Here is a 16,291-nt window from a genome sequence, read left to right as displayed (position 1 = left end):
CTCAGGATGAAAAAAGAAAAAAGGGATTTTCAGTGTTTATCTGTAAGAGTGTCAGGTCTATCCCTTTTTGCAGAATTGAATTTGTGATAAAAGGAGGGAAACAGGCAAAATAGATGCTTTGGGGGAGCTTGAGGAAATTTAAAAGGTGATCTAAAATCTTTTACAACGGGTTCTGCTGAAATCATGCTAAAAGTTCAATAGTACTATTATTCACCGAAATACCTTTCACAACTTGTCCAGACCAACAGATACAGCTGTGTTCAGTCAACATAAAACCAGATACACTGAACCAAATAGGAGAAAGAGCAGGCAACAGCTCTGTACTTACTGGCACAGGAGATGAATTTCTGAACAGAACACCAATCACACAGGCGCTAGGATAAATGGGACCTCATGAAACTGGAAACCTTCTGTAATTCAAAGGACACTATCAATTAAAGTAGCACCCTACAGAATGCAAAAAGATTTTTACCAGCTCCACATCTGATGGAAAACTAATATCCAAAATATGTAAAGAACTCAAAAAACTAGATAACAAAAAAAGCAAATAATCCAATTAAAAATGGAGCAGGGGCTACAGGTTAGTCAAAAGATGGACACAGGCACTAAACCTCTTCGCAAAGGAAATTATTCTGATCCCTGTTGACAATGTGACCAACTACTTAAGCTCCAGGTACCAACTAGGTCTTCCTATACATATAAACTATACCCTTGAATTGTGGAATACAGTATGAACTCTCTCCTTGCTTTGTCAAAACATTTTTTCATAGTAAACAAGAAAAGGAACTAATACGGAAAATCGGTACTGGGAGTTGGGCTGTTGTTACAATACCCTGACCATGTGATTCTTAATACTTTGGAAGTGAGTTGCAGAAGAAATGTGGAAGATTGGAGAACTTCAGGCAACAAAGCCCTTAAGTACTGTAATCAGAACTTGATGTAGGATGCTTGAATGACAAGAATGCTGATGGGTTATCCCCTAGCTATCTGCTCCCTAGGTTGTGTCAGAAAATCTTGAATGGATCATAAAAGCAACAGTGGGAGCATAATCTTATAAAGTATGTTCTGGACATCTCTGGACTTTATAAAAGAAAGACTTCATAATACCATTATAAATTATGCAATGAACAGAAAAGGTTAAACTATTACATGTAAAACTGATTATTATGAAACTGGAATTATTGAGGCTATATACTAAATCACAGTGAGGATGTGAAGGGGAATAATACTCTTAATGAGGAACAAATTAATTTCAGTTTAATCTGTACCAAAAATGTTAAAGTAGCTTTAAGTTGAGTACCCTTTTTCGAATAAACAGTTTGGTACAGCACTTAAAACAAGGCTGAGGCTTATATGCAAAGATACCTGTGTTGAAAATGTACGTTTGGAAATACTTCACTCAACTTCCAATAAGACAGATCTCCTTACTTTCAGAAAACAAGGTGTTTTTATTTGTTTATCTATTTATTAAAATTTTAACAAAGAAGAGACTTCATTCAGATGCTAGCACCAGATACCCCCAGTGTGAAGACTGTGGCTGACAGTGCTCTCAAAATGCAGTCCCAAGGTACATTAGTCATGTGTTTATAAAGGCTCACAGGCTGTGTCCATCCTGGCTTTGTGTACCTAGAGGCAGGAACACTGGCAGACTTCCTGCCTGCATGTCCTCAGACACCTCCATCTAGGTGCAGTCAAGAGCAAGCTAGCTTGTTCACAAGAGTAACCACACACTGTCTGTATCCTCCATGAACAAGACCAGGCAATCATAGAACAACACGTAGCATTCTGAGACCTCCTCTGTCCTTGATCAAGTAGGACTTACAGGCTAGACACACTTTTTGTTTTATAGTTCTCTTAAGCACAGTAACTTTAAACATAATGTTCACCATCACTTCCATCCCCCACTTAAGTTGTATCCTGAGTCAAGTTCTTGACCCTGTGGTGCATATCTGTGAAAGGAACAGGCCAGCTTTACAGGTTTCTTCATGAATTCTATACCCCATATTAATTAAACTAAGTTCTCCCGGTAGTTTTTCAGAAAGCAGAAGGACACAGAAAAAAAGAGAAGCAGGTGAATGGGGACAAAACCCACCCTGCTGCAGAAGAATGTCCAGGCCTGCAGTATGAGATAGGGTGCCTGGCAACCGGTCTGGATGGCCACAGCTCCCCCATCCAGGACATTCTGGGTGTAACTTGAAGATCAGATATCCACCAGATGTCGGGAGAAGGCCTGACTGGACATGGCTGCCTAAAACGAACCAATGATACTAAAAGTCAACTACCCCATAACTCCATTCACCCAATCCTGCACTGCCAAGCTTGCAACCCCCACGCCTCCCTTGCTTTTTCCTTTAAAAAACCCCATGCCTCGTCTCTCGGGGCTGTTCCCTGCTCACTTGCAAAGCAGCCCCATCACTCACTGGCCTGAATAAACCTCTTCTGTTTGCTGCAATCCATCTCCAAGTTACCTTCATCTGTCTCTCCAGTAATTGGGCTCTCGGTGGGCCTAACACCTGTTCACACTGGGATTTAATAAACATCAGTATACTGGCACCCAAACCAAAATTTCTGTATCTAGTTAAGACATTTATGATGCACAAGCCAGCAATGATCAGCAGAAACAGAAGTGTCTGGTGTTCTGCAATAGCTGAAGACAGAGTTATCACCTGGAAAAACAAGGAAATGAGAATGGCAACCATGGGCTTCCCCTGTTCTGGGTCATTTTTCTGTCTGCAGTGTACGCGGTTGGTTTGTTTGCTTGTTTTTGTTTTTGTTTTCCTGAGCATACAGGAATCTCTAATGATTGCTGAGTGGTTTGCATAGAACAACGTTTTCTCTTACAGCCACACAATCACATTCTTGTTCTACACAGAGTATGGTGAGTGCTCTATCATGTTGCAAAACTGCTTCAGCTAATGGATCAACCTGCTGATGGATCTTGATCTAGTTGGTTTTTACAGGTACTTTTTTTTTTTTTTTTTTTCAAACAAGGGAGCCTGGAGGTCAGTATGAGAAGCCTTGTTTGTTGGGTAGGCACTCTAAGTAGCCATTTGTCTTCCTTGCAAAGAGTTTCCTTTGGACTGAACCTTTTCAGTCTTTTGTTGAGGATAAGGGGTGACATAGATGATTTTGTAAATGGGCCTCAACTGAAATTCGAATGCAATTGTAGGGGCCCAGAAGCCTGGAATGTTAATCAAAGCCTGGGAGGGGATTCATTCAGGAAATGGGGCACTCATCAGAAGCATCTGGTTTCCTGATCAAGGTAAAAGACAGGAAGCAATCACGGCAGCTGGACTGGAGCACATCACCTAGCAAGCCCAGGCTCTCCACTTTTGTAGGACTGCCTGGAGCTTAGGTGCTTTAGATCATTTTTGGAGTGTTTTGTTTTCTGATTCTGGTTCCTGGGTGGTGACTGTCAGGTGAGTGGAAATCTGCCAAGACATATTCAGACTAGGGACAGAAGCTAAAGTTAAGGAACTTAAAGGAAACTCTTACATTTGGAGCCACCCCCCCCCAACACACACACACACCTATTCCATCAGGAACAGGCAAAAGTTGAGGAATCTTAGTCTGTTGATTGGAGTTCAATTGACCTGTGACAGGTAGAGCCAAGTTGCAAACTCCGTGAGGCTCACATGAATTCTTTTAAGTTTCAAAAGATGAACTTCTGGAGCCTTCTACTTTTAAGTCATAATAAAAGCTTGGGGATTTAAAAAAAAATTATATGGGGTTAAAAACATCAACAATCTTTTCTTTCTCCAGAGGTCTGGACAGAGGTGGTTTTAACATGATGAGAAGTAATTTTAGGTATCAGAACTCCATTGATTACCATGTTAAAAGTTTGAATTTTTGAAGTCTTGATATCACATATTTTTTTGTTTTGGTTGTTCTGTTTGGTTTTTCAAGGCAGCCCTGGCTGCGATATTGAGCTTCTCCCAGGATGAGGACAGGTCTTGGTTACAGTGCCCTGTCTTCACCTCAGAGGTTTGGAACGAGAGAAATCTCAGCATGCAGATGTATGAACAGGTTCCAGCTTACACTGTTGGATCTTGTCTTGGACATCTGCTTTCCAGTTCTCTCGGACAACCTCACTACACCATGCAAGGAACAGCAGGCACAGGATCTTGAAAACTATGTTCAAAAAACTCCAAACTTTATTAAATAAAAACTTTATTGAATAACAACACAAATGTAAGATTTACTGCTAATAAAAAAATAAAGTTTCCTGTATAAAAATAGATTATCATGTAGTTGGCAATATTCACACTAAATATATGAAGTCTATACCAATAGTGGGGCTAAGGTGACAGAATATAAATATTAACATGACATATTAAATTTCAGCTTAATATATACAAAGAAAACATTTTCAAAAATAGCTTAAGAATATATATATAATATATAAAATATATTTTTATTTATATATAAATATTTGTTTATTTAAAATATATATAAATATATATATTTATTTTTTTGGAATAAACAGTTTAGTACAGCCCTCAGCAGGGTGAGGCTTCATGGAGTCCCGGGTTTACAATGCACATCTAGCATTAGTTACTCCTCTTCCGAGAATAAAATAGATGTCTTTACTTCCAGGCTGGGAAGTATCTTGCGATGTCCCCGGCGCGTTTCTTACTTCTCCTGGATTGCTCGGATCCCGTGAACAGCAGCACACTGTGACGCTTCTGTGGTAGCACACAGTACCGGAAGGAACCGGAGATTCACTCGGAGACAGGCAACTGGTGGCCTTCCTTTCAGAGATAACTAATGCAAACAAGCAGTCGAGAACGAAAGGCCGAAAATCGCCAGAAGCCATCCACTGCCAGTTAGCTAAAACTTGTGAACAAGAACAGCAAAATTCAATCCAGCGTCGACCTCAGTCACACACAAATCTCGAAAGCCGCGTGCTTGTGAGCATGCGCTGTGCAGGCCGGATAGTTTCTAACTTTCGGTGGGCACACGTGTCTTCTGTTGTTGTTGTTTCTGTCCCGACAGGGTTTCTCTGTGCAGCCGTGGCTGGCTGTCCTGGCCGCAGTCTTTACACTCAGAACTTGTTCAAGGCTCTTCCACACCCAGTACCTGCAGTCCTTAGCCTCACCTGGGAAAGAGCTCGGAGCAGCTGCCTCGCAGTGGCCGCCAGGGGGCGCTGCGACAGTAACCGCTTGTGCAGGGTCTCCCACACCATCTTCTTCCTGAACAGAGGCATGTGCTGCTGGGAGAAGGTGATGGGCTGGCCCCTGGAAATGTAATCTGCATATTTACAGGCGAACACGCCGCAGTCGCCCCCATTCAGCTGCTTAGGAATCTCCTCTGCCGACATGCTGCATTGCTTCCACTCCACAGGGCTCAGGTCGCTGTTCCTTCTCGCTTTGCTCTCCTCCCGCAGAGAGCAGAAAAGCAGCTCAAGGATGCCGGGTCTCTTCTGTCCCATGGAGTCCAGGTAGACAATACTCTTCTTTCTTAGGTCTGTGACCACCAGGCTCCAGTGCATGCCCAGGTGAACTGGGACCAGGATAAGTTCCTTGGCAAAGATGTTTACTGCCCGGGTCCATCTTCTGACTGACCTGTAGCCACCAGACTTTAACTTGGTGTAAAAGAAGGTATTAAATGCGTGAAGTGCCAGGTAGCCTTGACTTTGATTTCTTTCCATGAGAAGATTCATGTAAAAATTGATGACTTTGTCGTTGAGCCCCTGGGTGTTCCTTAGGGTCCACAGGTCTCCTCGAGTCATTTGCAGTTTGAAGGCACAGCTCAAGATCTCATCTTTTGACCCAGGGCCTAGCGCACTGCTGATTTCTTTCTCCATGTCCACTGTGACAGCAGGACCACGGTCCAGCCCTCTGCCCTTCTCTTGGTCTTCAAGAGCCTTTTTCTTGACCTCAGGTGTTGACACTTTGCTGCTGGGCATGCCATTGCTGACACTGTCTGTGCAGATTTGAGGTGTTTCCGATTCATGATTCTGCCCTTCAGCACAACCTTTGATAGTCTTGGAGGTGTCCATGGTGCTTGTGTGAGTGCTGTGAGGGCCAGAGCTCACGGGGACGTCAGGTTGGAGGAGTTCCAACAGCCCTGGGCACTTTTCATTGTGGTGTTTCTCAACTTCTTCCTCCCTGTTGCTGTGGGGGGGCTTGAGACCCTGGCCTCCACCCACAGATTCCTCAGTCACAGCCTCTTCCTCAGGGCCTTGGGCACACTCTGGGGCATTAGCTGTAATGGACCCTTTTCCTGGGGTGACCATATTCGGCTCTTGTCAGGCTCTTCATCCCCAAGCTCTGTTTCATGCTGTTCCTGTTTCAGCTTCTTCCAGGACTGGACTGGCTCTTCGGAGCACACATCATCCTCTTCCTCTTCTTGGCGTTTCCTCTTTTGGCCTTTCTCTGGCTGTTCAGGGATCATTGTTTTACCCTGCTTGCAAGGCTGTCATATAGAAGGACTACTTGGATTGTCTTTGCTCAGTTGTTGGCTGCCACCTGCGACACAGCTTTCCGATGTCCAAGTCAAATTGCAGGTCAGCTGGGCGTTCTGTGGGAGTTCTTGGGTTGTCCCCTTGATGGCTGAAGGGTCCCTTAGTCTACTGGGAGATGTCTTATCCACACCAGACATGGTGGTTCAAGGTCAGAAACCACAGGGGAAGAGCACAGGTTTCTTTGGTGCTGGGGTCAGTTAGACCACGAAGACAGAAGGAGGTCGCAGTGTCAAAGAACACTTCTCACATAGCTGATCTTCTCTAATCTTGTCTTTCAGGTGGCATTTCCTCTGTCCCCCTATAGAAAGGTCTGTGGAGTTCCAACTCTGCGTTTTGTTTTTCCCTACTGAGGGAGAAGGATCGCTCTAGGGCACAAGGAGCCTCTGTAGAACCTGAAATTGTGGAAATCACAATGAGTGTCAGAGACTTTCAGCCAAAGACAGCAGTCAACACACGTCAGAACCAAGACTACTGTGTGCCTCCCTCCACTGTCACCAAGGCTCTGGAAGGCCAGTTTCCACAATCTGGTTATGATGTGGTTTTATGCACCAGGGCAACATTCATTGGTGAATGGAGTCCCTGCCCACCATCTACAGGGTCTAGGGTCTTAAAGCTTGCTTTCATTCCTGGAATTCCTGTTGGAACTCCTGCTGGCTGAAGCAAACCCAAGATCAGTAAGAACTCAGAGGAGCAGAAGTTCAGCACATATAATGAATAAATAAATGTAAAAACCCCCAAGTGCTGGGATTAAAAGCGGCAGCACCACTGCTTGGCTGGAGAGATCTTTTTAGGATGACTCAGCAGAGATGGCTCCATGGTGAAGAGTGATGCTTTTCTAGAAGACCACACATTGATTTCCAACCCTGTCTTTGCAGCTTACAATCACCTGTAACTCCAGTGCCAGGGGAGCTGACACTCTCTTCTGGTTTTAAGCAGGAAACGCACACACACACACATACACACACACAAACACTGCTCTTACATATGTGAAAGTAAAACACTCATACACTTTAAAAATTAATCTTAAAATATTAAAAGCTAGGATTTGTACTAAGCCAATTTCTCTTTTTTTTTTTCCCCCAGAAAAACAGTGTACCAGAGAACTAAGTAAAAATCATTGCTAAAATGTACAAAACAAAATTAGAAAAAAATGTAATAAATGAAAAGATAGTTATCCTTTGTAAAATCTTTTAGAAATAGTTTGAGAAGCTTCTATGTCCTTAAACCTTGAAAGACAGAGACCAAACCATGTGTTTAAACCTGCTTGTAGCTGCTTTTCTCACTCCCAAAAATCTAGATACATAACCATACCTCCATAAAACTCATATAACATGTGATTGATCAGTGGCGAAGCTTTGTAGATTATATTTGATTTGATCGTTGCCAAATAGAACGGAGGACCAAGGACATGGCTCAGCCCGGTTAGCTGCTCCCTGGCAACTCTGACCAGTTCTGGGGAATTCCTGAGTCACACACGATAAAAAGACAGAACCCAGTCACCCGAATTATTCTCCGACCTCCACATGTGCTGCGGCAAGCCAGCAGTTGCCGCACCCCCAACACACATAAATGACCGAACTGCAATAAACTCTGAAATGTGAGCTAAGACATAGGCCTTTTATCCTAGTGGATCACTGTGGAATGGCTGTGCCTCTCACCCTGCAAATTCAGGAAACGGCCACAAGAGGGCAGATAGACACTACAGAGAAGGGCGCGCCTCTCAGCTCTTTCCTGCCTTCCTCTCTGACCCAAAGGAGCTTCTCAGAGCAGAGAACTGCAGGGGCAGAACCAAAGCATCTGGACAACTGGCCTCCCCTTGTTTACAAGGCTGGCAGGCTTAGTCAGGGATCTAGAGAGTAACAGAACACACACACACACACATACACACACACACGATAGATAGATAGATAGTAGATAGATAGATAGATAGATAGATAGATAGATAGATAGATAGATGAGTTTAGATAGATGACTTACAGGCTGAAGTCCAGCTAGTCCAGAGATGGCTGCCTATGAATGGAAGGTCCAAAAGTCCAGTAGTTTTTCAGTCCATGAGTGTGGATGTCTCAGCTGGTCTTCAGTAAAGGCCAGAATTCTACACATGTAGACCGCAAGGACAGTGAAGGAATGGACTTCTTCTCAGCGAAGGCAGTAACAGGCAAATAGCAAAAGCTCCCTAGTTCCAGCGCCTTCTATAGAGGCTTCTAGTGGAAGGTGTGGCCTGGATTAGAGGCTCGGCTTCCCTCTTCAAAGATGAGGATTAAAATTAAGCAAGGAATCCCTCACAGGAGTGCCTTTTCATTTTGGGGTTTTACATAATACCAGATAACTGGAATCCAGTTGACAGTCAAGAATGGCCGTCACAGCTGCCTTTCCAAACCCCACTTCATATTCTGGACACAGTTTGACATTTTTGACCTTTAACCTTGTGTTCTTTCTTTCTGTAGCTTCTGGTGTGTGTTTGTCTGTGTTCACGTGTGTACGTGTGTGCATATGTCTGTGTGTGCCTGTGTGCAGGCTCTCTCAAAGAAGTCAGCATGTGTGGGCTGAGTTGTGGGGCAGCAGAGCTGGGCTGGAGTGGAGTGGAGCTCACTTGGTGGAACACTTGCTCCAGCAAATAAGAACCCTGGGTTTGCTTCCCAGACCACACACAACTGCATGTGATGGGGCATGCCTCTTCTCCTAGCGCTCTGGAAGCAGAGGCACGAGAACCACAAGTTCAAGGTCATCTTAAGCAGTGTAGGGCTTTCACAGTCTGCCTTGGATACAAAGAGCCCCGAATGATAAAATACATGATATATGAAGAGAGGTTGTAGATCAGCAATTACTGAGCGTATGCTGTGCATAAACAAAGTCCACGGTTTAATCCCTACCACCTTCAAGATCCCCATAGTTTGTTCAGTCTACAAAGCAGGCTGTCTAAGCTGGTCCTCAGTATATGTTGAAATCCCAAAGAAGTAGGCTGTAATGCCAGGGAAGAAATGCCTCAGCAGCAAGATGGATGAACTTGCCAGAGAAAGAGAGGGTGAGTGGACAAAAGGCAAAGACTCCCTTCTTCCAGGATCTTTTATGCAGGCTTCCACTGGAAGGTGTGGCCCAAATTTAGGGTGGGTCATCTGAACCCAAAGGATCCCTCTCAAATGACCCAGTCCAGGAAAATCCCGTCTGAAGGGGGCCAGCTTCATGAAGGGCACACAGATTAGATGCCCAGTGCAGAACAGCCTCCCAGAAGCTCCTCACACCAGCAATGTTTTATGGACTTAGCAGGTTATATTTGGGATTATGCATACTGATATACATATTTGCAATGCCATAACAATTAATGAAAGGAGAGGAGGCCATGGATCTGAAGCCGAGTAGGGAGGGGAAATGCCAGGGTGTGGAGGGAGGAAAGGGAAGGGAGAAATGTAATTATAGTATAATTTCAAAAATCTTTTTAGAAAGTTAAAAAAAAAGGAAAAGAAAAAGATGGTTCTAAAATAAAAAATAAAGAAAGAAAGAAAAAAAGAAAGAAAAGAAAATTCCTAACAGATGTGCCCAGGTGCTTGAGTTTTAGTTGATTCCAGATGTGATCAAGTTGACAACCCAAGATTACTCATCATACATGACATGCACACAATGGAAGAATTTTCATATGAAGAAAAATTATGGCTGAACATGGATAAGGTATGTCAAGTGAAATAAACCTGATAAATGTTGTATTATCTCACCTCTGTGAGATAAGATAATCTGAAAATCTCTGGTTCATGGCAGAGAAGAATACAATGATGGTTTCCCAAGTCTGGGATGCGAGCAAAAGGAGGGGAAGACAGACCTCAGACACAGGTTATGGGTTTTGTGCTTAAAAGCTCACCTTGAGAAAAGCTGAGGGCTACCCTAGGATCCTGAGTGCTCAGTGTAGTTGCCAGCTCACTAATATTTTCTATCAGCTTGAACCCTGTGTCCAAGCAGTTTTTCCTGGTGGACACACCACTATTCTACAAGCCTGCTTTAGTTTTAAGTTTTTCTATTTTAAATTATCATTTAGCAAGAGAGAGAGTATGTGTGTGGACAGAGTATGTTTGTAGAGAGCATAGGTGTGTACAATGTGTGTGTGTGTGTGGGTGTGTGTGTGTGCATACCTGTATGAGTGCATAAATGTGTCCCATTGTGTATTTGTGGAGGCCAGAGGACAACCTTTAGAAGCTGAGCCTCATTGCATGCTGGATCCCAAGGCTACATCTCAGGTTCATAGGCTCACCTGACCAGCACTATTACCCAGTGGACAATCCTGCTGGCCCCAGGCCTGCTGTGCAGCAACAATGAAACAAAAAGTTAGGAAGGCATGAGAGAGGGGCAAGGCTACCTGTTGCTTGTAATCCCAGGTTTATCTGTACCTGCCCATTTACTTTATCTTTTTTTTTTTTTTCTGTCTTGTACCATCAAGGTGAAATATCTTCTGGCCCCATTACTTCTCTTATATCTATTGTATTCATTACAAAAGTAGCTAGAAAATGGCCATGTAGTGGAAAACACTCTGAGACCCACATTGGAGTCCCAGAATCCACATGGTGCCTCACAGCTTCCAGGAGACCAGCTTCCAGCGCCCTGTTATGGCTGTCACCAGGCATGCAAATGCTGCACAGATATACATGCAATCAAAACACGCAGACACATATAATAAAAAAAAATTAAACTATGTTAATGTAGGCAACATCTCTTCCCATCTCATCGTGACTTCCCTTATTCAAAACAAAAACCAAAACAACAAAACAGCCTAGTTTAAGCATAGGGGCTATAGCCCAGGACCTCCTCTAAAGGGCCAGTCTCCTAAAAGCACAGTCAAAATAAAAATTCAGTTTCTTCCACAGTTTCTCCCTTTTTAGACAGTTTCACTGTGTAGCTCCCATAGCTATTCTTTGTTGTCAACTTGCCTACATCTGAAATGAACAAAAGCCAAGGTTCTGGGTACACCTGTAAGGGACTTTTCTTAATTGAATCACTCGAAGTGTACAGACCCACCTTTAATCTGGCCACTCCTTTTGGTGGCAACCCATACAAAGGAGGTGAAAGCAGGAAGCTCTCTCCTTGCCTGCTTGCCCTCACTCTCACTGGCAAGTCTACTTCTTCACTGGCATTAGAGCCTACTTCTTCTAGGATTCCAGAACGTGCTGAAGACCTGCTGAGACATCCAGCCTTAACCAAACAGCTATTAGCCTCTTGGACAGTCCTTTGGAGACAGCCATTGTTGGAATAGTCAGGCCACAGCCTGTAAGCCACCATAATAAATCCCTTTTACACTTTCCTGTACATATTCATTCTATTAGTTCTGTTTCTTCACTGAATCTCGACTAATACAGTAGCCTAGTATGGCCCCTAACCGAGGCAATCCCTCTACCACACCCTTCCTGAGTTCTGGAATTACATATGAGAATCAAGCATGTCTCCATCCTATTAATTTACATCGGGGACTCAATTTTCCCTCTAGGACCCACCCCAAATCCATTTCCAAAGCATAGTATGCAAATATATTCTATGTCTGTCTATTCTTTTTGATGGAAATGATCATGACTGAATATGACAGAAAGGAGGGTTTAGACCAAGCATTCTGTCTCGCAGCCACTACCCACTTCTGATGGCCTGTGGGATGTGTGACACCTTAAGCAACTCAGTCAATAGGAATGCTGCTGGTGCTTGGGGTGCCAGGCCGAGGGTTTTCAGGTTCCTGGCCTCTTCCCCAAGAATGAGCTAAAGCCATGCAAACATTATTTTCCTCAAAAGCTAAGTGATAGTATCGATCAGAAGGAAACATGCTGTCAAGAGTGGCAGTGGCCTGTACAAGTGAGGGTACACAATGCCCCAGTTAGTTTGGGGCTTCCTTTTCTGGGGTTCAGGGGGAGGTTATGTGCCATTCACCAACCCTAGACTGTTCTCCCTGGGCAAATATCTATCAACAAGTCAAGATTAACGCCACTGCCTGTGTCTCTAGGGAAGAGGCCAGAAAAACAGGCACCCTCTCAATACCTTCTACTGAAGTGTAAGGAAAAGAGAGCCTGACCTTTGCCTTCCAGAATATGGGCAGAGATCTGTAGCTGCTAAGAGATCTTTTTGTCACGCTTTGCTCTGAATACTTACTCTCCCACCTTTCACCCTGTCTGTTGAGTTGCAGCTAACAGTTCGTGTCTGGCCTAACTGTTGCTGCGTTCCTTGAAGTGCTAATACCATCTTGTTAAAATAAGGGATGGGATTTAATATTTTCATCGTTATAGGCTCCTGGAATATTCATATTCTGACTACACTGTGAATCAGACACATGGGAAACCTTAGCAGGATTCTAAGAGCAGAAAACAGTTGTCCTAATGAGAGGCTGGTTGGGGTAGCTGTTCAGAATTACCGAGATGAGCAGAAAGAAGGCCGATCCATTGTAATTGAACTGTGACTCGTGCAGCATGGAAACAGATAGACCTGAGTACAAGCCCGATACTCTTACAGGTGAGTAGGTGAAGACGAAAAGTGTACTGAAGAAACAATTAGTTTTTAGAGATGTGTTCAATGACAAATGTCTTGTCAGCACCATCACTGGCACTCAGGTAGTAAAACTCTTGATGTGCGTTAGTTTTGAGCTTCACATGAGTAGACTCACCTGGAGAATTTTTTTCCCCAGTCAATATTTGGAACTTATGGTGTCTTTGCTCCTCAGAATGGCCTTCGTAGCACACCTCCTCAGAGCTTACTGGAACTTCAGCATCTCAGGCTTTCCTCCGAAGAAGGACGAGATCTCCCTGTGCCGCATATGTGCAATGGTCCTGAGAAGTGTAGTCTTAAGTGTGAAGTGGTGTGTCTGAGTTTAAGACAGACTCTAAAGTGCTCTGATGTTGGTTATGACATGTCCCAGGACTGGATCCCAAACACTATCACTGAACGTGTAAGTGCAAGCACTTTGTGAGGTCAGGGGTCACTGGGAGTCCAGACTGTGCTGGACCTGTGTTGAGAGTCTGATGTATGCTGCGATGCTCTGGTCTGATCCCTAAACACAAGGGAGCATGCTGGATTCCCCTGTTTCATTTGTAATCAGTCCCTTTGGGGCAAAAGAATGTACCCTTCCATTTGAGGGGGTCCCAGGATGGCCCATCAGACAGGAAATTCATTAAAGCCACAATTATAGCTAAAAACTACGTGAACATGGCGCCAACAGTGCATTTCCATTTGCTATTTTAAAATTTGTTTCAGAGTCTGGGAAGATGGGTCAGTTGGTCAAGCGCCCACCATGAAAGCATGAGTTTGGATTTCCAGCAAATGTAAAAAGTCCTCAGTGTGATGGGGTGAGTCTGTAGGTTCCTACCTGGGAAGGCGGCAGGAGAACACCTGGGCCCCACTGCCTAATCAACCTAGCCAAATGGGTGCACCCAGGTTAGGAGGGAGACCCTGACTCAAGAGCTGAGGTGGAAAGGGGCTGAGGATCACGTGATGTCAGCCTATTTCCTTCACATGTATAGATGCATATATACACATGCAAGTGCACACACAGACACACACACACACACACTGACACCATTCAATTACTTCACACTGAAGCAAGCAATGCTTCTGTAAGTGACACTGTTTGGCCACAGGCTTTGGTGAATACCCCTACTTCGACCAGGGGTAAAGGGTCATATGGGACAGGAAGCTCTGCTTCTGGAAACTTGGACTATCCAGAGAGGGCTGGAATCTCACCAGCAGGCAAAGTTCTCATCACATACCTCTGAAGAGTGAAAAGATGTAAATTAGGAGGCTATAGAGAGGAGCAGAGGGCTAAGAAAACAGCCACCACAAGGTGGAGCCAAGTCACACAGGACTGATGCAGGAACCAGACTTCAGGTACCCCAGACTTTAGCTGTCCACCATTTTCAAATTTGGGAGTCGGTTTGGTTCTTAAGTCTGAGAAAGATGATGGCACTGAAGGCCAGGTGAGGAACAAGATCCATCGGTATAAACCCATGATCAGAAGTGCTCATCTTGCATGTGTGAACCAGCTTCCCAGTGGCAAGGAATTACAGGTCCACAGGAAACAGCAGACATCGGGAAAGAAGAGTCAATCCTGGTGCAGGAAGATGTGTGTTGGGATTACATCCTCGTTATGTCTGATTTAGAGAATCTTTAGCCTCCAGATTCCATTATAGGAATATTAGGGGAATATTGGTGTCATCTTGTAGGGTTTTTGTGAGAATGTGTGCAAAATGCTCACTTTTAGCGATTAATTCCCAACTTGGAAATGTTAAGCCACAAACACTCAACATGTCATATTGATTGCTGAGTGAACACAGTGGTAGTTAATGTTGTCAACTTGTGGGGGTCCAGAGGCATCCGGAGACAAACCTGTAGACATGCCTGTGAAGGATTACCTACATGGGAAAACCCACATTAACCTTGTATGGGGCTCTATTCCATAGGCTGGGCTCCTGGACTGAATAAAAAGCTAAGCAAAACTGACTATGAGCATTTAATTCTCTCAACATTGAACAAAATACCCCAGGTTCCCCCTGAAATCCCTTCCCTAGGATGGACTGGAATTCAGAATAAAACCCGTTATCTCTTGTACTCTTTCTCAAGGGATACCTTATCACAACTTCCAGGTAAGTTTGCATTACAGAGACCCTGGTGAAATCAAGCATGGGTAAGGCATTGTCTCTCATTTTTAAAATGTTTCCTGTTAAAGTCTGTTGAAGCTGAGTGTGGTGGTCGAGGAGAGGAGGCACCATGAGTTTGAGAGTTTGAGGACAGCTGAGCCACACAGCATCTCTCTCAACAGGAACAGTAAGAGGCACAGATTATAGCGATGATCAAATGCAGTTGGTGTGTAGAAACTGATCGGCTGCTGTGGCTGAGGCTGTAGGCCGAATGCTTCCTGTGGTACCTATGCTGGTCTCAATCCCCGGGAGGAAGCACTCCTCCTTTCTTAGCCTCTAGATGGTTCAACTATAGGCCCGAGGTGGTTTGAATTTGTCCCCATAGGCTCTGCTGTTTGAGTGTTTAGGCCTCTTTCTGTTTGTTTGTCTCTCGGTTGCTGTCTCAGTATAGAAGCCCTCACTGCTGCTCCACCCCCAAGCCTGCTTGCCACCCTGTGTGACACCGTGGTGGCCATGGACTCACCCTCCGAACCTGTGAGCAAGCCCCTGGGGAAATGCTTTCTTTTGTAAGCTGCCTTGGTCATGGTGTCTCTTTACAGCAACAGAAGAGTGACTAAGACAAGGCCTAAGCCAGAGGCCCTTCTGTTAAGCAATTTTAAATAATCATCTCAATAAGAGTTTATTCCATTCCAGGGATCTAAGAACTAACACATTTTAAAGATGAGGAAAATAAGGCCTAGGCAGGTAGTGATTTTTTTTTAATATACTATTTAGCAGCAGAGCTAGGATTCACCACTGAGCCCTCTGTACCTCCGACTCCGTTCTGGGCTCAGGCAACAATTCCTCTCTAGTAGTTCAGTCTCTTGTCTCACATTGCTTTTCTCAGGTACAAATACAGAATAAACCCCAACAGCACCATGGGTGATAGGAATCCCAGGTCCAGGCTAGAGAGATGGCTCAGAGTTTAAGAGCACTGGCTGCTTTTGTAAAGTTACTGAGTTCAATTCCCAGCAATCACATGCTGGCTCACAACCATCTAGCATGAGATCTGGTGCCCTCTTCTGGCCCACTGGCACACATGCAGGCAGAATACTGCATAATAGATAAATAAATAAATCTTTTTAAAAAATGGGGTATTCACATTACCTTAAAAAATATGAAACGAAGAATTCCAGTTCCATTTAAATGAATCCCACTTAAATGTGACTTTGATTGTGACCCCCTCAGGCTGCCTGTG

The sequence above is a fragment of the Meriones unguiculatus genome, chromosome 17, assembly GCF_030254825.1.
Source record: "Meriones unguiculatus strain TT.TT164.6M chromosome 17, Bangor_MerUng_6.1, whole genome shotgun sequence".
NCBI classification, from domain to species: Eukaryota; Metazoa; Chordata; class Mammalia; order Rodentia; family Muridae; genus Meriones; species Meriones unguiculatus.
The sequence above is the reverse complement of the archived record's forward strand: the minus strand, read 5'-3'. Positions refer to the sequence as shown.